The 20,188-nt window shown below is 38.8% G+C and overlaps 22 non-coding genes across 22 annotated transcripts; all 22 read right to left on the bottom strand.

Annotated features, from left to right (window-relative positions):
• Positions 1-878: 878 nt before the first annotated feature.
• On the bottom strand, positions 879-951 carry TRNAK-CUU (transfer RNA lysine (anticodon CUU)). Its single transcript has one exon. It is a non-coding gene; the product is annotated as a tRNA-Lys (tRNA).
• A 750-nt stretch (positions 952-1,701) lies between these two features.
• TRNAK-CUU (transfer RNA lysine (anticodon CUU)) lies at positions 1,702-1,774 on the bottom strand. Its single transcript has one exon. It is a non-coding gene; the product is annotated as a tRNA-Lys (tRNA).
• A 1,197-nt stretch (positions 1,775-2,971) lies between these two features.
• TRNAA-AGC (transfer RNA alanine (anticodon AGC)) lies at positions 2,972-3,044 on the bottom strand. Its single transcript has one exon. It is a non-coding gene; the product is annotated as a tRNA-Ala (tRNA).
• Positions 3,045-3,389: 345 nt separating this feature from the next.
• Positions 3,390-3,462, bottom strand: TRNAK-CUU (transfer RNA lysine (anticodon CUU)). Its single transcript has one exon. It is a non-coding gene; the product is annotated as a tRNA-Lys (tRNA).
• Positions 3,463-3,815: 353 nt separating this feature from the next.
• Positions 3,816-3,888, bottom strand: TRNAA-AGC (transfer RNA alanine (anticodon AGC)). The gene has a single exon. It is a non-coding gene; the product is annotated as a tRNA-Ala (tRNA).
• A 2,033-nt stretch (positions 3,889-5,921) lies between these two features.
• On the bottom strand, positions 5,922-5,994 carry TRNAK-CUU (transfer RNA lysine (anticodon CUU)). Its single transcript has one exon. It is a non-coding gene; the product is annotated as a tRNA-Lys (tRNA).
• Positions 5,995-6,765: 771 nt separating this feature from the next.
• On the bottom strand, positions 6,766-6,838 carry TRNAK-CUU (transfer RNA lysine (anticodon CUU)). The gene has a single exon. It is a non-coding gene; the product is annotated as a tRNA-Lys (tRNA).
• Positions 6,839-7,191: 353 nt separating this feature from the next.
• TRNAA-AGC (transfer RNA alanine (anticodon AGC)) lies at positions 7,192-7,264 on the bottom strand. The gene has a single exon. It is a non-coding gene; the product is annotated as a tRNA-Ala (tRNA).
• A 345-nt stretch (positions 7,265-7,609) lies between these two features.
• TRNAK-CUU (transfer RNA lysine (anticodon CUU)) lies at positions 7,610-7,682 on the bottom strand. Its single transcript has one exon. It is a non-coding gene; the product is annotated as a tRNA-Lys (tRNA).
• A 353-nt stretch (positions 7,683-8,035) lies between these two features.
• Positions 8,036-8,108, bottom strand: TRNAA-AGC (transfer RNA alanine (anticodon AGC)). Its single transcript has one exon. It is a non-coding gene; the product is annotated as a tRNA-Ala (tRNA).
• Positions 8,109-8,453: 345 nt separating this feature from the next.
• Positions 8,454-8,526, bottom strand: TRNAK-CUU (transfer RNA lysine (anticodon CUU)). Its single transcript has one exon. It is a non-coding gene; the product is annotated as a tRNA-Lys (tRNA).
• A 1,615-nt stretch (positions 8,527-10,141) lies between these two features.
• TRNAK-CUU (transfer RNA lysine (anticodon CUU)) lies at positions 10,142-10,214 on the bottom strand. Its single transcript has one exon. It is a non-coding gene; the product is annotated as a tRNA-Lys (tRNA).
• A 2,459-nt stretch (positions 10,215-12,673) lies between these two features.
• TRNAK-CUU (transfer RNA lysine (anticodon CUU)) lies at positions 12,674-12,746 on the bottom strand. The gene has a single exon. It is a non-coding gene; the product is annotated as a tRNA-Lys (tRNA).
• Positions 12,747-13,517: 771 nt separating this feature from the next.
• Positions 13,518-13,590, bottom strand: TRNAK-CUU (transfer RNA lysine (anticodon CUU)). Its single transcript has one exon. It is a non-coding gene; the product is annotated as a tRNA-Lys (tRNA).
• A 353-nt stretch (positions 13,591-13,943) lies between these two features.
• On the bottom strand, positions 13,944-14,016 carry TRNAA-AGC (transfer RNA alanine (anticodon AGC)). Its single transcript has one exon. It is a non-coding gene; the product is annotated as a tRNA-Ala (tRNA).
• A 345-nt stretch (positions 14,017-14,361) lies between these two features.
• Positions 14,362-14,434, bottom strand: TRNAK-CUU (transfer RNA lysine (anticodon CUU)). Its single transcript has one exon. It is a non-coding gene; the product is annotated as a tRNA-Lys (tRNA).
• A 771-nt stretch (positions 14,435-15,205) lies between these two features.
• TRNAK-CUU (transfer RNA lysine (anticodon CUU)) lies at positions 15,206-15,278 on the bottom strand. The gene has a single exon. It is a non-coding gene; the product is annotated as a tRNA-Lys (tRNA).
• Positions 15,279-15,631: 353 nt separating this feature from the next.
• TRNAA-AGC (transfer RNA alanine (anticodon AGC)) lies at positions 15,632-15,704 on the bottom strand. Its single transcript has one exon. It is a non-coding gene; the product is annotated as a tRNA-Ala (tRNA).
• Positions 15,705-16,829: 1,125 nt separating this feature from the next.
• Positions 16,830-16,902, bottom strand: TRNAK-CUU (transfer RNA lysine (anticodon CUU)). Its single transcript has one exon. It is a non-coding gene; the product is annotated as a tRNA-Lys (tRNA).
• Positions 16,903-18,078: 1,176 nt separating this feature from the next.
• Positions 18,079-18,151, bottom strand: TRNAA-AGC (transfer RNA alanine (anticodon AGC)). Its single transcript has one exon. It is a non-coding gene; the product is annotated as a tRNA-Ala (tRNA).
• Positions 18,152-18,922: 771 nt separating this feature from the next.
• TRNAA-AGC (transfer RNA alanine (anticodon AGC)) lies at positions 18,923-18,995 on the bottom strand. The gene has a single exon. It is a non-coding gene; the product is annotated as a tRNA-Ala (tRNA).
• Positions 18,996-19,766: 771 nt separating this feature from the next.
• On the bottom strand, positions 19,767-19,839 carry TRNAA-AGC (transfer RNA alanine (anticodon AGC)). The gene has a single exon. It is a non-coding gene; the product is annotated as a tRNA-Ala (tRNA).
• Positions 19,840-20,188: the final 349 nt, after the last annotated feature.

Genomic DNA, 20,188 nt, shown 5'->3' with positions numbered 1-20,188 from the left:
GGGAGATACAATTTTTAGGAGTTAGTGCATGTCTAATGCAAGATTAATCACCATATTATGACCCTGAGATTAAGAGTCTCATGCTCTACCGACTGAGCTAGCCGGGCTCCCACTTAAATATGGTATGCAGACTCATCATTTTTTATTAAGGAAAACTGTTTCTGGATATTCCTCTGATCTTGTTTTGCAAGGAACTTCACTTTTATACATCCTTCAGAGGAAAGAATGTCAAGTAAAATAAGACGAAATGAAAATGGAAGGTGTGAAATTTTCATTTTGAGATTGCATAAGAAATCAAATTCCTCTCACGTGCTATAGAATACCTAAACACTTTTGATTAAACCACTTTAGTTGTTATAATGACACCAAATTTGAAAGCCATCTGTGACTTTTCTGTTCTTACTCTGCAACAACCATGGCAATTACAAGTTAAAAAGTAAAATGTATGCAAATTTTAGAATGGAGAATGCGGGCATCGATCCCGCTACCTCTCGCATGCTAAGCGAGCGCTCTACCATTTGAACTAATTCCCCTGTGTGCTCACTCAGCATCACATTTCAAAAGTAACGTTACTGCTGTCCACACTTTATTTTAAGTCTAATTGCCCATAACATGAGTGTTCAGTTCACTCCTAACTGATGCCTTAACTACACCTAGGGGATGTTTTACACTTTAGGTTGGCATGTTTAGTACTTGAATAGGAGTGATATCACTGTATGTTAACCTAGACTCAGGCCCTACCTAATCTTGGAGATACATTTCTCATGAATGAGTAACCAAGGGAGATACAATTTTTAGGAGTTAGTGCATGTCTAATGCAAGATTAATCACCATATTATGAGAGCCAATGCAATCATCCAGCAAAAAATACTCGTTTTCGCCCAACGTGGGGCTCGAACCCACGACCCTGAGATTAAGAGTCTCATGCTCTACCGACTGAGCTAGCCGGGCTCCCACTTAAATATGGTATGCAGACTCATCATTTTTTATTAAGGAAAACCTTTTCTGGATATTCCTCTGCTCTTGTTTTGCAAGGAACTTCACTTTTATACATCCTTCAGAGGAAAGAATGTCAAGTAAAATAAGACGAAATGAAAATGGAAGGTGTGAAATTTTCATTTTGAGATTGCATAAGAAATCAAATTCCTCTCACGTGCTATAGAATACCTAAACACTTTTGATTAAACCACTTTAGTTGTTATAATGACACCAAATTTGAAAGCCATCTGTGACTTTTCTGTTCTTACTCTGCAACAACCATGGCAATTACAAGTTAAAAAGTAAAATGTATGCAAATTTTAGAATGGAGAATGCGGGCATCGATCCCGCTACCTCTCGTATGCTAAGCGAGCGCTCTACCATTTGAGCTAATTCCCCTGTGTGCTCACTCAGCATCACATTTCAAAAGTAACGTTACTGCTGTCCACACTTTATTTTAAGTCTAATTGCCCATAACATGAGTGTTCAGTTCACTCCTAACTGATGCCTTAACTACACCTAGGGGATGTTTTAGTACTTGAATAGGAGTGATATCACTGTATGTTAACCTAGACTCAGGCCCTACCTAATCTTGGAGATACATTTCTCATGAATGAGTAACCAAGGGAGATACAATTTTTAGGAGTTAGTGCATGTCTAATGCAAGATTAATCACCATATTATGAGAGCCAATGCAATCATCCAGCAAAAAATACTCGTTTTCGCCCAACGTGGGGCTCGAACCCACGACCCTGAGATTAAGAGTCTCATGCTCTACCGACTGAGCTAGCCGGGCTCCCACTTAAATATGGTATGCAGACTCATCATTTTTTATTAAGGAAAACCGTTTCTGGATATTCCTCTGCTCTTGTTTTGCAAGGAACTTCACTTTTATACATCCTTCAGAGGAAAGAATGTCAAGTAAAATAAGACGAAATGAAAATGGAAGGTGTGAAATTTTCATTTTGAGATTGCATAAGAAATCAAATTCCTCTCACGTGCTATAGAATACCTAAACACTTTTGATTAAACCACTTTAGTTGTTATAATGACACCAAATTTGAAAGCCATCTGTGACTTTTCTGTTCTTACTCTGCAACAACCATGGCAATTACAAGTTAAAAAGTAAAATGTATGCAAATTTTAGAATGGAGAATGAGGGCATCGATCCCGCTACCTCTCGCATGCTAAGCGAGCGCTCTACCATTTGAGCTAATTCCCCTGTGTGCTCACTCAGCATCACATTTCAAAAGTAACGTTACTGCTGTCCACACTTTATTTTAAGTCTAATTGCCAATAACATGAGTGTTCAGTTCACTCCTAACTGATGCCTTAACTACACCTAGGGGATGTTTTACACTTCAGGTTGGCATGTTTAGTACTTGAATAGGAGTGATATCACTGTATGTTAACCTAGACTCAGGCCCTACCTAATCTTGGAGATACATTTCTCATGAATGAGTAACCAAGGGAGATACAATTTTTAGGAGTTAGTGCATGTCTAATGCAAGATTAATCACCATATTATGAGAGCCAATGCTATCATCCAGCAAAAAATACTCGTTTTCGCCCAACGTGGGGATCGAACCCACGACCCTGAGATTAAGGGTCTCATGCTCTACCGACTGAGCTAGCCGGGCTCCCACTTAAATATGGTATGCAGACTCATCATTTTTTATTAAGGAAAACCGTTTCTGGATATTCCTCTGCTCTTGTTTTGCAAGGAACTTCACTTTTATACATCCTTCAGAGGAAAGAATGTCAAGTAAAATAATACGAAATGAAAATGGAAGGTGTGAAATTTTCATTTTGAGATTGCATAAGAAATCAAATTCCTCTCACGTGCTATAGAATACCTAAACACTTTTGATTAAACCACTTTAGTTGTTATAATGACACCAAATTTGAAAGCCATCTGTGACTTTTCTGTTCTTACTCTGCAACAACCATGGCAATTACAAGTTAAAAAGTAAAATGTATGCAAATTTTAGAATGGAGAATGCGGGCATCGATCCCGCTACCTCTCGCATGCTAAGCGAGCGCTCTACCATTTGAGCTAATTCCCCTGTGTGCTCACTCAGCATCACATTTCAAAAGTAACGTTACTGCTGTCCACACTTTATTTTAAGTCTAATTGCCCATAACATGAGTGTTCAGTTCACTCCTAACTGATGCCTTAACTACACCTAGGGGATGTTTTACACTTCAGGTTGGCATGTTTAGTACTTGAATAGGAGTGATATCACTGTATGTTAACCTAGACTCAGGCCCTTCCTAATCTTGGAGATACATTTCTCATGAATGAGTAACCAAGGGAGATACAATTTTTAGGAGTTAGTGCATGTCTAATGCAAGATTAATCACCATATTATGAGAGCCAATGCAATCATCCAGCAAAAAATACTCATTTTCGCCCAACGTGGGGCTCGAACCCACGACCCTGAGATTAAGAGTCTCATGCTCTACCGACTGAGCTAGCCGGGCTCCCACTTAAATATGGTATGCAGACTCATCATTTTTTATTAAGGAAAACCGTTTCTGGATATTCCTCTGCTCTTGTTTTGCAAGGAACTTCACTTTTATACATCCTTCAGAGGAAAGAATGTCAAGTAAAATAAGACGAAATGAAAATGGAAGGTGTGAAATTTTCATTTTGAGATTGCATAAGAAATCAAATTCCTGTCACGTGCTATAGAATACCTAAACACTTTTGATTAAACCACTTTAGTTGTTATAATGACACCAAATTTGAAAGCCATCTGTGTCTTTTCTGTTCTTACTCTGCAACAACCATGGCAATTACAAGTTAAAAAGTAAAATGTATGCAAATTTTAGAATGGAGAATGCGGGCATCGATCCCGCTACCTCTCGCATGCTAAGCGAGCGCTCTACCATTTGAGCTAATTCCCCTGTGTGCTCACTCAGCATCACATTTCAAAAGTAACGTTACTGCTGTCCACACTTTATTTTAAGTCTAATTGCCCATAACATGAGTGTTCAGTTCACTCCTAACTGATGCCTTAACTACACCTAGGGGATGTTTTACACTTCAGGTTGGCATGTTTAGTACTTGAATAGGAGTGATATCACTGTATGTTAACCTAGACTCAGGCCCTACCTAATCTTGGAGATACATTTCTCATGAATGAGTAACCAAGGGAGATACAATTTTTAGGAGTTAGTGCATGTCTAATGCAAGATTAATCACCATATTATGAGAGCCAATGCAATCATCCAGCAAAAAATACTCGTTTTCGCCCAACGTGGGGCTCGAACCCACGACCCTGAGATTAAGAGTCTCATGCTCTACCGACTGAGCTAGCCAGGCTCCCACTTAAATATGGTATGCAGACTCATCATTTTTTATTAAGGAAAACCGTTTCTGGATATTCCTCTGCTCTTGTTTTGCAAGGAACTTCACTTTTATACATCCTTCAGAGGAAAGAATGTCAAGTAAAATAAGACGAAATGAAAATGGAAGGTGTGAAATTTTCATTTTGAGATTGCATAAGAAATCAAATTCCTCTAACGTGCTATAGAATACCTAAACACTTTTGATTAAACCACATTAGTTGTTATAATGACACCAAATTTGAAAGCCATCTGTGACTTTTCTGTTCTTACTCTGCAACAACCATGGCAATTACAAGTTAAAAAGTAAAATGTATGCAAATTTTAGAATGGAGAATGCGGGCATCGATCCCGCTACCTCTCGTATGCTAAGCGAGCGCTCTACCATTTGAGCTAATTCCCCTGTGTGCTCACTCAGCATCACATTTCAAAAGTAACGTTACTGCTGTCCACACTTTATTTTAAGTCTAATTGCCCATAACATGAGTGTTCAGTTCACTCCTAACTGATGCCTTAACTACACCTAGGGGATGTTTTACACTTCAGGTTGGCATGTTTAGTACTTGAATAGGAGTGATATCACTGTATGTTAACCTAGACTCAGGCCCTACCTAATCTTGGAGATACATTTCTCATGAATGAGTAACCAAGGGAGATACAATTTTTAGGAGTTAGTGCATGTCTAATGCAAGATTAATCACCATATTATGAGAGCCAATGCAATCATCCAGCAAAAAATACTCGTTTTCGCCCAACGTGGGGCTCGAACCCACGACCCTGAGATTAAGAGTCTCATGCTCTACCGACTGAGCTAGCCAGGCTCCCACTTAAATATGGTATGCAGACTCATCATTTTTTATTAAGGAAAACCGTTTCTGGATATTCCTCTGCTCTTGTTTTGCAAGGAACTTCACTTTTATACATCCTTCAGAGGAAAGAATGTCAAGTAAAATAAGATGAAATGAAAATGGAAGGTGTGAAATTTTCATTTTGAGATTGCATAAGAAATCAAATTCCTCTCACGTGCTATAGAATACCTAAACACTTTTGATTAAACCACTTTAGTTGTTATAATGACACCAAATTTGAAAGCCATCTATGACTTTTCTGTTCTTACTCTGCAACAACCATGGCAATTACAAGTTAAAAAGTAAAATGTATGCAAATTTTAGAATGGAGAATGCGGGCATCGATCCCGCTACCTCTCGTATGCTAAGCGAGCGCTCTACCATTTGAGCTAATTCCCCTGTGTGCTCACTCAGCATCACATTTCAAAAGTAACGTTACTGCTGTCCACACTTTATTTTAAGTCTAATTGCCCATAACATGAGTGTTCAGTTCACTCCTAACTGATGCCTTAACTACACCTAGGGGATGTTTTACACTTCAGGTTGGCATGTTTAGTACTTGAATAGGAGTGATATCACTGTATGTTAACCTAGACTCAGGCCCTACCTAATCTTGGAGATACATTTCTCATGAATGAGTAACCAAGGGAGATACAATTTTTAGGAGTTAGTGCATGTCTAATGCAAGATTAATCACCATATTATGAGAGCCAATGCAATCATCCAGCAAAAAATACTCGTTTTCGCCCAACGTGGGGCTCGAACCCACGACCCTGAGATTAAGAGTCTCATGCTCTACCGACTGAGCTAGCCGGGCTCCCACTTAAATATGGTATGCAGACTCATCATTTTTTATTAAGGAAAACCGTTTCTGGATATTCCTCTGCTCTTGTTTTGCAAGGAACTTCACTTTTATACATCCTTCAGAGGAAAGAATGTCAAGTAAAATAAGATGAAATGAAAATGGAAGGTGTGAAATTTTCATTTTGAGATTGCATAAGAAATCAAATTCCTCTCACGTGCTATAGAATACCTAAACACTTTTGATTAAACCACTTTAGTTGTTATAATGACACCAAATTTGAAAGCCATCTGTGACTTTTCTGTTCTTACTCTGCAACAACCATGGCAATTACAAGTTAAAAAGTAAAATGACCGCAAATTTTAGAATGGAGAATGCGGGCATCGATCCCGCTACCTCTCGTATGCTAAGCGAGCGCTCTACCATTTGAGCTAATTCCCCTGTGTGCTCACTCAGCATCACATTTCAAAAGTAACGTTACTGCTGTCCACACTTTATTTTAAGTCTAATTGCCCATAACATGAGTGTTCAGTTCACTCCTAACTGATGCCTTAACTACACCTAGGGGATGTTTTACACTTCAGGTTGGCATGTTTAGTACTTGAATAGGAGTGATATCACTGTATGTTAACCTAGACTCAGGCCCTACCTAATCTTGGAGATACATTTCTCATGAATGAGTAACCAAGGGAGATACAATTTTTAGGAGTTAGTGCATGTCTAATGCAAGATTAATCACCATATTATGAGAGCCAATGCAATCATCCAGCAAAAAATACTCGTTTTCGCCCAACGTGGGGCTCGAACCCACGACCCTGAGATTAAGAGTCTCATGCTCTACCGACTGAGCTAGCCGGGCTCCCACTTAAATATGGTATGCAGACTCATCATTTTTTATTAAGGAAAACCGTTTCTGGATATTCCTCTGCTCTTGTTTTGCAAGGAACTTCACTTTTATACATCCTTCAGAGGAAAGAATGTCAAGTAAAATAAGACGAAATGAAAATGGAAGGTGTGAAATTTTCATTTTGAGATTGCATAAGAAATCAAATTCCTCTAACGTGCTATAGAATACCTAAACACTTTTGATTAAACCACATTAGTTGTTATAATGACACCAAATTTGAAGGCCATCTGTGACTTTTCTGTTCTTACTCTGCAACAACCATGGCAATTACAAGTTAAAAAGTAAAATGTATGCAAATTTTAGAATGGAGAATGCGGGCATCGATCCCGCTACCTCTCGCATGCTAAGCGAGCGCTCTACCATTTGAGCTAATTCCCCTGTGTGCTCACTCAGCATCACATTTCAAAAGTAACGTTACTGCTGTCCACACTTTATTTTAAGTCTAATTGCCCATAACATGAGTGTTCAGTTCACTCCTAACTGATGCCTTAACTACACCTAGGGGATGTTTTACACTTCAGGTTGGCATGTTTAGTACTTGAATAGGAGTGATATCACTGTATGTTAACCTAGACTCAGGCCCTACCTAATCTTGGAGATACATTTCTCATGAATGAGTAACCAAGGGAGATACAATTTTTAGGAGTTAGTGCATGTCTAATGCAAGATTAATCACCATATTATGAGAGCCAATGCTATCATCCAGCAAAAAATACTCGTTTTCGCCCAACGTGGGGCTCGAACCCACGACCCTGAGATTAAGAGTCTCATGCTCTACCGACTGAGCTAGCCGGGCTCCCACTTAAATATGGTATGCAGACTCATCATTTTTTATTAAGGAAAACTGTTTCTGGATATTCCTCTGCTCTTGTTTTGCAAGGAACTTCACTTTTATACATCCTTCAGAGGAAAGAATGTCAAGTAAAATAAGACGAAATGAAAATGGAAGGTGTGAAATTTTCATTTTGAGATTGCATAAGAAATTAAATTCCTCTCACGTGCTATAGAATACCTAAACACTTTTGATTAAACCACTTAAGTTGTTATAATGACACCAAATTTGAAAGCCATCTGTGACTTTTCTGTTCTTACTCTGCAACAACCATGGCAATTACAAGTTAAAAAGTAAAATGTATGCAAATTTTAGAATGGAGAATGCGGGCATCGATCCCGCTACCTCTCGCATGCTAAGCGAGCGCTCTACCATTTGAGCTAATTCCCCTGTGTGCTCACTCAGCATCACATTTCAAAAGTAACGTTACTGCTGTCCACACTTTATTTTAAGTCTAATTGCCCATAACATGAGTGTTCAGTTCACTCCTAACTGATGCCTTAACTACACCTAGGGGATGTTTTACACTTCAGGTTGGCATGTTTAGTACTTGAATAGGAGTGATATCACTGTATGTTAACCTAGACTCAGGCCCTACCTAATCTTGGAGATACATTTCTCATGAATGAGTAACCAAGGGAGATACAATTTTTAGGAGTTAGTGCATGTCTAATGCAAGATTAATCACCATATTATGAGAGCCAATGCAATCATCCAGCAAAAAATACTCGTTTTCGCCCAACGTGGGGCTCGAACCCACGACCCTGAGATTAAGAGTCTCATGCTCTACCGACTGAGCTAGCCGGGCTCCCACTTAAATATGGTATGCAGACTCATCATTTTTTATTAAGGAAAACCTTTTCTGGATATTCCTCTGCTCTTGTTTTGCAAGGAACTTCACTTTTATACATCCTTCAGAGGAAAGAATGTCAAGTAAAATAAGACGAAATGAAAATGGAAGGTATGAAATTTTCATTTTGAGATTGCATAAGAAATCAAATTCCTCTCACGTGCTATAGAATACCTAAACACTTTTGATTAAACCACTTTAGTTGTTATAATGACACCAAATTTGAAAGCCATCTGTGACTTTTCTGTTCTTACTCTGCAACAACCATGGCAATTACAAGTTAAAAAGTAAAATGTATGCAAATTTTAGAATGGAGAATGCGGGCATCGATCCCGCTACCTCTCGTATGCTAAGCGAGCGCTCTACCATTTGAGCTAATTCCCCTGTGTGCTCACTCAGCATCACATTTCAAAAGTAACGTTACTGCTGTCCACACTTTATTTTAAGTCTAATTGCCCATAACATGAGTGTTCAGTTCACTCCTAACTGATGCCTTAACTACACCTAGGGGATGTTTTACACTTCAGGTTGGCATGTTTAGTACTTGAATAGGAGTGATATCACTGTATGTTAACCTAGACTCAGGCCCTACCTAATCTTGGAGATACATTTCTCATGAATGAGTAACCAAGGGAGATACAATTTTTAGGAGTTAGTGCATGTCTAATGCAAGATTAATCACCATATTATGAGAGCCAATGCTATCATCCAGCAAAAAATACTCGTTTTCGCCCAACATGGGGCTCAAACCCACGACCCTGAGATTAAGAGTCTCATGCTCTACCGACTGAGCTAGCCGGGCTCCCACTTAAATATGGTATGCAGACTCATCATTTTTTATTAAGGAAAACTGTTTCTGGATATTCCTCTGCTCTTGTTTTGCAAGGAACTTCACTTTTATACATCCTTCAGAGGAAAGAATGTCAAGTAAAATAAGACGAAATGAAAATGGAAGGTGTGAAATTTTCATTTTGAGATTGCATAAGAAATCAAATTCCTCTCACGTGCTATAGAATACCTAAACACTTTTGATTAAACCACTTTAGTTGTTATAATGACACCAAATTTGAAAGCCATCTGTGACTTTTCTGTTCTTACTCTGCAACAACCATGGCAATTACAAGTTAAAAAGTAAAATGTATGCAAATTTTAGAATGGAGAATGCTGGCATCGATCCCGCTACCTCTCGCATGCTAAGCGAGCGCTCTACCATTTGAGCTAATTCCCCTGTGTGCTCACTCAGCATCACATTTCAAAAGTAACGTTACTGCTGTCCACACTTTATTTTAAGTCTAATTGCCCATAACATGAGTGTTCAGTTCACTCCTAACTGATGCCTTAACTACACCTAGGGGATGTTTTACACTTCAGGTTGGCATGTTTAGTACTTGAATAGGAGTGATATCACTGTATGTTAACCTAGACTCAGGCCCTACCTAATCTTGGAGATACATTTCTCATGAATGAGTAACCAAGGGAGATACAATTTTTAGGAGTTAGTGCATGTCTAATGCAAGATTAATCACCATATTATGAGAGCCAATGCAATCATCCAGCAAAAAATACTCGTTTTCGCCCAACGTGGGGCTCGAACCCACGACCCTGAGATTAAGAGTCTCATGCTCTACCGACTGAGCTAGCCGGGCTCCCACTTAAATATGGTATGCAGACTCATCATTTTTTATTAAGGAAAACCGTTTCTGGATATTCCTCTGCTCTTGTTTTGCAAGGAACTTCACTTTTATACATCCTTCAGAGGAAAGAATGTCAAGTAAAATAAGACGAAATGAAAATGGAAGGTGTGAAATTTTCATTTTGAGATTGCATAAGAAATCAAATTCCTCTCACGTGCTATAGAATACCTAAACACTTTTGATTAAACCACCTTAGTTGTTATAATGACACCAAATTTGAAAGCCATCTGTGACTTTTCTGTTCTTACTCTGCAACAACCATGGCAATTACAAGTTAAAAAGTAAAATGTATGCAAATTTTAGAATGGAGAATGCGGGCATCGATCCCGCTACCTCTCGTATGCTAAGCGAGCGCTCTACCATTTGAGCTAATTCCCCTGTGTGCTCACTCAGCATCACATTTCAAAAGTAACGTTACTGCTGTCCACACTTTATTTTAAGTCTAATTGCCCATAACATGAGTGTTCAGTTCACTCCTAACTGATGCCTTAACTACACCTAGGGGATGTTTTACACTTCAGGTTGGCATGTTTAGTACTTGAATAGGAGTGATATCACTGTATGTTAACCTAGACTCAGGCCCTACCTAATCTTGGAGATACATTTCTCATGAATGAGTAACCAAGGGAGATACAATTTTTAGGAGTTAGTGCATGTCTAATGCAAGATTAATCACCATATTATGAGAGCCAATGCAATCATCCAGCAAAAAATACTCGTTTTCGCACAACGTGGGGCTCGAACCCACGACCCTGAGATTAAGAGTCTCATGCTCTACCGACTGAGCTAGCCGGGCTCCCACTTAAATATGGTATGCAGACTCATCATTTTTTATTAAGGAAAACCGTTTCTGGATATTCCTCTGCTCTTGTTTTGCAAGGAACTTCACTTTTATACATCCTTCAGAGGAAAGAATGTCAAGTAAAATAAGACGAAATGAAAATGGAAGGTGTGAAATTTTCATTTTGAGATTGCATAAGAAATCAAATTCCTCTCACGTGCTATAGAATACCTAAACACTTTTGATTAAACCACCTTAGTTGTTATAATGACACCAAATTTGAAAGCCATCTGTGACTTTTCTGTTCTTACTCTGCAACAACCATGGCAATTACAAGTTAAAAAGTAAAATGTATGCAAATTTTAGAATGGAGAATGCGGGCATCGATCCCGCTACCTCTCGTATGCTAAGCGAGCGCTCTACCATTTGAGCTAATTCCCCTGTGTGCTCACTCAGCATCACATTTCAAAAGTAACGTTACTGCTGTCCACACTTTATTTTAAGTCTAATTGCCCATAACATGAGTGTTCAGTTCACTCCTAACTGATGCCTTAACTACACCTAGGGGATGTTTTACACTTCAGGTTGGCATGTTTAGTACTTGAATAGGAGTGATATCACTGTATGTTAACCTAGACTCAGGCCCTACCTAATCTTGGAGATACATTTCTCATGAATGAGTAACCAAGGGAGATACAATTTTTAGGAGTTAGTGCATGTCTAATGCAAGATTAATCACCATATTATGAGAGCCAATGCAATCATCCAGCAAAAAATACTCGTTTTCACCCAACGTGGGGCTCGAACCCACGACCCTGAGATTAAGAGTCTCATACTCTACCGACTGAGCTAGCCGGGGTCCCTCTTAAATATGGTATGCAGACTCATCATTTTTTATTAAGGAAAACCTTTTCTGGATATTCCTCTGCTCTTGTTTTGCAAGGAACTTCACTTTTATACATCCTTCAGAGGAAAGAATGTCAAGTAAAATAAGACGAAATGAAAATGGAAGGTATGAAATTTTCATTTTGAGATTGCATAAGAAATCAAATTCCTCTCACGTGCTATGGAATACCTAAACACTTTTGATTAAACCACTTTAGTTGTTATAATGACACCAAATTTGAAAGCCATCTGTGACTTTTCTGTTCTTACTCTGCAACAACCATGGCAATTACAAGTTAAAAAGTAAAATGTATGCAAATTTTAGAATGGAGAATGCGGGCATCGATCCCGCTACCTCTCGTATGCTAAGCGAGCGCTCTACCATTTGAGCTAATTCCCCTGTGTGCTCACTCAGCATCACATTTCAAAAGTAACGTTACTGCTGTCCACACTTTATTTTAAGTCTAATTGCCCATAACATGAGTGTTCAGTTCACTCCTAACTGATGCCTTAACTACACCTAGGGGATGTTTTACACTTCAGGTTGGCATGTTTAGTACTTGAATAGGAGTGATATCACTGTATGTTAACCTAGACTCAGGCCCTACCTAATCTTGGAGATACATTTCTCATGAATGAGTAACCAAGGGAGATACAATTTTTAGGAGTTAGTGCATGTCTAATGCAAGATTAATCAACATATTATGAGAGCCAATGCAATCATCCAGCAAAAAATACTCGTTTTCGCCCAACGTGGGGCTCGAACCCACGACCCTGAGATTAAGAGTCTCATGCTCTACCGACTGAGCTAGCCGGGCTCCCACTTAAATATGGTATGCAGACTCATCATTTTTTATTAAGGAAAACCGTTTCTGGATATTCCTCTGCTCTTGTTTTGCAAGGAACTTCACTTTTATACATCCTTCAGAGGAAAGAATGTCAAGTAAAATAAGACGAAATGAAAATGGAAGGTGTGAAATTTTCATTTTGAGATTGCATAAGAAATCAAATTCCTCTAACGTGCTATAGAATACCTAAACACTTTTGATTAAACCACATTAGTTGTTATAATGACACCAAATTTGAAAGCCATCTGTGACTTTTCTGTTCTTACTCTGCAACAACCATGGCAATTACAAGTTAAAAAGTAAAATGTATGCAAATTTTAGAATGGAGAATGCAGGCATCGATCCCGCTACCTCTCGCATGCTAAGCGAGCGCTCTACCATTTGAGCTAATTCCCCTGTGTGCTCACTCAGCATCACATTTCAAAAGTAACGTTACTGCTGTCCACACTTTATTTTAAGTCTAATTGCCCATAACATGAGTGTTCAGTTCACTCCTAACTGATGCCTTAACTACACCTAGGGGATGTTTTACACTTCAGGTTGGCATGTTTAGTACTTGAATAGGAGTGATATCACTGTATGTTAACCTAGACTCAGGCCCTACCTAATCTTGGAGATACATTTCTCATGAATGAGTAACCAAGGGAGATACAATTTTTAGGAGTTAGTGCATGTCTAATGCAAGATTAATCACCATATTATGAGAGCCAATGCTATCATCCAGCAAAAAATACTCGTTTTCGCCCAACGTGGGGCTCGAACCCACGACCCTGAGATTAAGAGTCTCATGCTCTACCGACTGAGCTAGCCGGGCTCCCACTTAAACATGGTATGCAGACTCATCATTTTTTATTAAGGAAAACTGTTTCTGGATATTCCTCTGCTCTTGTTTTGCAAGGAACTTCACTTTTATACATCCTTCAGAGGAAAGAATGTCAAGTAAAATAAGACGAAATGAAAATGGAAGGTGTGAAATTTTCATTTTGAGATTGCATAAGAAATTAAATTCCTCTCACGTGCTATAGAATACCTAAACACTTTTGATTAAACCACTTAAGTTGTTATAATGACACCAAATTTGAAAGCCATCTGTGACTTTTCTGTTCTTACTCTGCAACAACCATGGCAATTACAAGTTAAAAAGTAAAATGTATGCAAATTTTAGAATGGAGAATGCGGGCATCGATCCCGCTACCTCTCGCATGCTAAGCGAGCGCTCTACCATTTGAGCTAATTCCCCTGTGTGCTCACTCAGCATCACATTTCAAAAGTAACGTTACTGCTGTCCACACTTTATTTTAAGTCTAATTGCCCATAACATGAGTGTTCAGTTCACTCCTAACTGATGCCTTAACTACACCTAGGGGATGTTTTACACTTCAGGTTGGCATGTTTAGTACTTGAATAGGAGTGATATCACTGTATGTTAACCTAGACTCAGGCCCTACCTAATCTTGGAGATACATTTCTCATGAATGAGTAACCAAGGGAGATACAATTTTTAGGAGTTAGTGCATGTCTAATGCAAGATTAATCACCATATTATGAGAGCCAATGCAATCATCCAGCAAAAAATACTCGTTTTCGCCCAACGTGGGGCTCGAACCCACGACCCTGAGATTAAGAGTCTCATGCTCTACCGACTGAGCTAGCCGGGCTCCCACTTAAATATGGTATGCAGACTCATCATTTTTTATTAAGGAAAACCTTTTCTGGATATTCCTCTGCTCTTGTTTTGCAAGGAACTTCACTTTTATACATCCTTCAGAGGAAAGAATGTCAAGTAAAATAAGACGAAATGAAAATGGAAGGTATGAAATTTTCATTTTGAGATTGCATAAGAAATCAAATTCCTCTCACGTGCTATAGAATACCTAAACACTTTTGATTAAACCACTTTAGTTGTTATAATGACACCAAATTTGAAAGCCATCTGTGACTTTTCTGTTCTTACTCTGCAACAACCATGGCAATTACAAGTTAAAAAGTAAAATGTATGCAAATTTTAGAATGGAGAATGCGGGCATCGATCCCGCTACCTCTCGTATGCTAAGCGAGCGCTCTACCATTTGAGCTAATTCCCCTGTGTGCTCACTCAGCATCACATTTCAAAAGTAACGTTACTGCTGTCCACACTTTATTTTAAGTCTAATTGCCCATAACATGAGTGTTCAGTTCACTCCTAACTGATGCCTTAACTACACCTAGGGGATGTTTTACACTTCAGGTTGGCATGTTTAGTACTTGAATAGGAGTGATATCACTGTATGTTAACCTAGACTCAGGCCCTACCTAATCTTGGAGATACATTTCTCATGAATGAGTAACCAAGGGAGATACAATTTTTAGGAGTTAGTGCATGTCTAATGCAAGATTAATCACCATATTATGAGAGCCAATGCAATCATCCAGCAAAAAATACTCGTTTTCGCCCAACGTGGGGCTCGAACCCACGACCCTGAGATTAAGAGTCTCATGCTCTACCGACTGAGCTAGCCGGGCTCCCACTTAAATATGGTATGCAGACTCATCATTTTTTATTAAGGAAAACCGTTTCTGGATATTCCTCTGCTCTTGTTTTGCAAGGAACTTCACTTTTATACATCCTTCAGAGGAAAGAATGTCAAGTAAAATAAGACGAAATGAAAATGGAAGGTGTGAAATTTTCATTTTGAGATTGCATAAGAAATCAAATTCCTCTAACGTGCTATAGAATACCTAAACACTTTTGATTAAACCACTTTAGTTGTTATAATGACACCAAATTTGAAAGCCATCTGTGACTTTTCTGTTCTTACTCTGCAACAACCATGGCAATTACAAGTTAAAAAGTAAAATGTATGCAAATTTTAGAATGGAGAATGCGGGCATCGATCCCGCTACCTCTCGCATGCTAAGCGAGCGCTCTACCATTTGAGCTAATTCCCCTGTGTGCTCACTCAGCATCACATTTCAAAAGTAACGTTACTGCTGTCCACACTTTATTTTAAGTCTAATTGCCCATAACATGAGTGTTCAGTTCACTCCTAACTGATGCCTTAACTACACCTAGGGGATGTTTTACACTTCAGGTTGGCATGTTTAGTACTTGAATAGGAGTGATATCACTGTATGTTAACCTAGACTCAGGCCCTACCTAATCTTGGAGATACATTTCTCATGAATGAGTAACCAAGGGAGATACAATTTTTAGGAGTTAGTGCATGTCTAATGCAAGATTAATCACCATATTATGACCCTGAGATTAAGAGTCTCATGCTCTACCGACTGAGCTAGCCGGGCTCCCACTTAAATATGGTATGCAGACTCATCATTTTTTATTAAGGAAAACTGTTTCTGGATATTCCTCTGATCTTGTTTTGCAAGGAACTTCACTTTTATACATCCTTCAGAGGAAAGAATGTCAAGTAAAATAAGACGAAATGAAAATGGAAGGTGTGAAATTTTCATTTTGAGATTGCATAAGAAATCAAATTCCTCTCACGTGCTATAGAATACCTAAACACTTTTGATTAAACCACTTTAGTTGTTATAATGACACCAAATTTGAAAGCCATCTGTGACTTTTCTGTTCTTACTCTGCAACAACCATGGCAATTACAAGTTAAAAAGTAAAATGTATGCAAATTTTAGAATGGAGAATGCGGGCATCGATCCCGCTACCTCTCGCATGCTAAGCGAGCGCTCTACCATTTGAACTAATTCCCCTGCGTGCTCACTCAGCATCACATTTCAAAAGTAACGTTACTGCTGTCCACACTTTATTTTAAGTCTAATTGCCCATAACATGAGTGTTCAGTTCACTCCTAACTGATGCCTTAACTACACCTAGGGGATGTTTTACACTTTAGGTTGGCATGTTTAGTACTTGAATAGGAGTGATATCACTGTATGTTAACCTAGACTCAGGCCCTACCTAATCTTGGAGATACATTTCTCATGAATGAGTAACCAAGGGAGATACAATTTTTAGGAGTTAGTGCATGTCTAATGCAAGATTAATCACCATATTATGAGAGCCAATGCAATCATCCAGCAAAAAATACTCGTTTTCGCCCAACGTGGGGCTCGAACCCACGACCCTGAGATTAAGAGTCTCATGCTCTACCGACTGAGCTAGCCGGGCTCCCACTTAAATATGGTATGCAGACTCATCATTTTTTATTAAGGAAAACCTTTTCTGGATATTCCTCTGCTCTTGTTTTGCAAGGAACTTCACTTTTATACATCCTTCAGAGGAAAGAATGTCAAGTAAAATAAGATGAAATGAAAATGGAAGGTGTGAAATTTTCATTTTGAGATTGCATAAGAAATCAAATTCCTCTCACGTGCTATAGAATACCTAAACACTTTTGATTAAACCACTTTAGTTGTTATAATGACACCAAATTTGAAAGCCATCTGTGACTTTTCTGTTCTTACTCTGCAACAACCATGGCAATTACAAGTTAAAAAGTAAAATGTATGCAAATTTTAGAATGGAGAATGCGGGCATCGATCCCGCTACCTCTCGTATGCTAAGCGAGCGCTCTACCATTTGAGCTAATTCCCCTGTGTGCTCACTCAGCATCACATTTCAAAAGTAACGTTACTGCTGTCCACACTTTATTTTAAGTCTAATTGCCCATAACATGAGTGTTCAGTTCACTCCTAACTGATGCCTTAACTACACCTAGGGGATGTTTTAGTACTTGAATAGGAGTGATATCACTGTATGTTAACCTAGACTCAGGCCCTACCTAATCTTGGAGATACATTTCTCATGAATGAGTAACCAAGGGAGATACAATTTTTAGGAGTTAGTGCATGTCTAATGCAAGATTAATCACCATATTATGAGAGCCAATGCAATCATCCAGCAAAAAATACTCGTTTTCGCCCAACGTGGGGCTCGAACCCACGACCCTGAGATTAAGAGTCTCATGCTCTACCGACTGAGCTAGCCAGGCTCCCACTTAAATATGGTATGCAGACTCATCATTTTTTATTAAGGAAAACCGTTTCTGGATATTCCTCTGCTCTTGTTTTGCAAGGAACTTCACTTTTATACATCCTTCAGAGGAAAGAATGTCAAGTAAAATAAGACGAAATGAAAATGGAAGGTGTGAAATTTTCATTTTGAGATTGCATAAGAAATCAAATTCCTCTCACGTGCTATAGAATACCTAAACACTTTTGATTAAACCACTTTAGTTGTTATAATGACACCAAATTTGAAAGCCATCTGTGACTTTTCTGTTCTTACTCTGCAACAACCATGGCAATTACAAGTTAAAAAGTAAAATGTATGCAAATTTTAGAATGGAGAATGCGGGCATCGATCCCGCTACCTCTCGCATGCTAAGCGAGCGCTCTACCATTTGAGCTAATTCCCCTGTGTGCTCACTCAGCATCACATTTCAAAAGTAACGTTACTGCTGTCCACACTTTATTTTAAGTCTAATTGCCAATAACATGAGTGTTCAGTTCACTCCTAACTGATGCCTTAACTACACCTAGGGGATGTTTTACACTTCAGGTTGGCATGTTTAGTACTTGAATAGGAGTGATATCACTGTATGTTAACCTAGACTCAGGCCCTACCTAATCTTGGAGATACATTTCTCATGAATGAGTAACCAAGGGAGATACAATTTTTAGGAGTTAGTGCATGTCTAATGCAAGATTAATCACCATATTATGAGAGCCAATGCTATCATCCAGCAAAAAATACTCGTTTTCGCCCAACGTGGGGATCGAACCCACGACCCTGAGATTAAGGGTCTCATGCTCTACCGACTGAGCTAGCCGGGCTCCCACTTAAATATGGTATGCAGACTCATCATTTTTTATTAAGGAAAACCGTTTCTGGATATTCCTCTGCTCTTGTTTTGCAAGGAACTTCACTTTTATACATCCTTCAGAGGAAAGAATGTCAAGTAAAATAATACGAAATGAAAATGGAAGGTGTGAAATTTTCATTTTGAGATTGCATAAGAAATCAAATTCCTCTCACGTGCTATAGAATACCTAAACACTTTTGATTAAACCACTTTAGTTGTTATAATGACACCAAATTTGAAAGCCATCTGTGACTTTTCTGTTCTTACTCTGCAACAACCATGGCAATTACAAGTTAAAAAGTAAAATGTATGCAAATTTTAGAATGGAGAATGCGGGCATCGATCCCGCTACCTCTCGCATGCTAAGCGAGCGCTCTACCATTTGAGCTAATTCCCCTGTGTGCTCACTCAGCATCACATTTCAAAAGTAACGTTACTGCTGTCCACACTTTATTTTAAGTCTAATTGCCAATAACATGAGTGTTCAGTTCACTCCTAACTGATGCCTTAACTACACCTAGGGGATGTTTTACACTTCAGGTTGGCATGTTTAGTACTTGAATAGGAGTGATATCACTGTATGTTAACCTAGACTCAGGCCCTACCTAATCTTGGAGATACATTTCTCATGAATGAGTAACCAAGGGAGATACAATTTTTAGGAGTTAGTGCATGTCTAATGCAAGATTAATCACCATATTATGAGAGCCAATGCTATCATCCAGCAAAAAATACTCGTTTTCGCCCAACGTGGGGATCGAACCCACGACCCTGAGATTAAGGGTCTCATGCTCTACCGACTGAGCTAGCCGGGCTCCCACTTAAATATGGTATGCAGACTCATCATTTTTTATTAAGGAAAACCGTTTCTGGATATTCCTCTGCTCTTGTTTTGCAAGGAACTTCACTTTTATACATCCTTCAGAGGAAAGAATGTCAAGTAAAATAATACGAAATGAAAATGGAAGGTGTGAAATTTTCATTTTGAGATTGCATAAGAAATCAAATTCCTCTCACGTGCTATAGAATACCTAAACACTTTTGATTAAACCACTTTAGTTGTTATAATGACACCAAATTTGAAAGCCATCTGTGACTTTTCTGTTCTTACTCTGCAACAACCATGGCAATTACAAGTTAAAAAGTAAAATGTATGCAAATTTTAGAATGGAGAATGCGGGCATCGATCCCGCTACCTCTCGCATGCTAAGCGAGCGCTCTACCATTTGAGCTAATTCCCCTGTGTGCTCACTCAGCATCACATTTCAAAAGTAACGTTACTGCTGTCCACACTTTATTTTAAGTCTAATTGCCCATAACATGAGTGTTCAGTTCACTCCTAACTGATGCCTTAACTACACCTAGGGGATGTTTTACACTTCAGGTTGGCATGTTTAGTACTTGAATAGGAGTGATATCACTGTATGTTAACCTAGACTCAGGCCCTTCCTAATCTTGGAGATACATTTCTCATGAATGAGTAACCAAGGGAGATACAATTTTTAGGAGTTAGTGCATGTCTAATGCAAGATTAATCACCATATTATGAGAGCCAATGCAATCATCCAGCAAAAAATACTCATTTTCGCC

This window comes from Triturus cristatus, chromosome 4_1 (genome assembly GCF_964204655.1).
Source record: "Triturus cristatus chromosome 4_1, aTriCri1.1, whole genome shotgun sequence".
NCBI classification, from domain to species: domain Eukaryota; kingdom Metazoa; phylum Chordata; class Amphibia; order Caudata; family Salamandridae; genus Triturus; species Triturus cristatus.
Note: the sequence above shows the minus strand (reverse complement) of the source record. Positions and strands in the feature narration are given on the sequence as shown.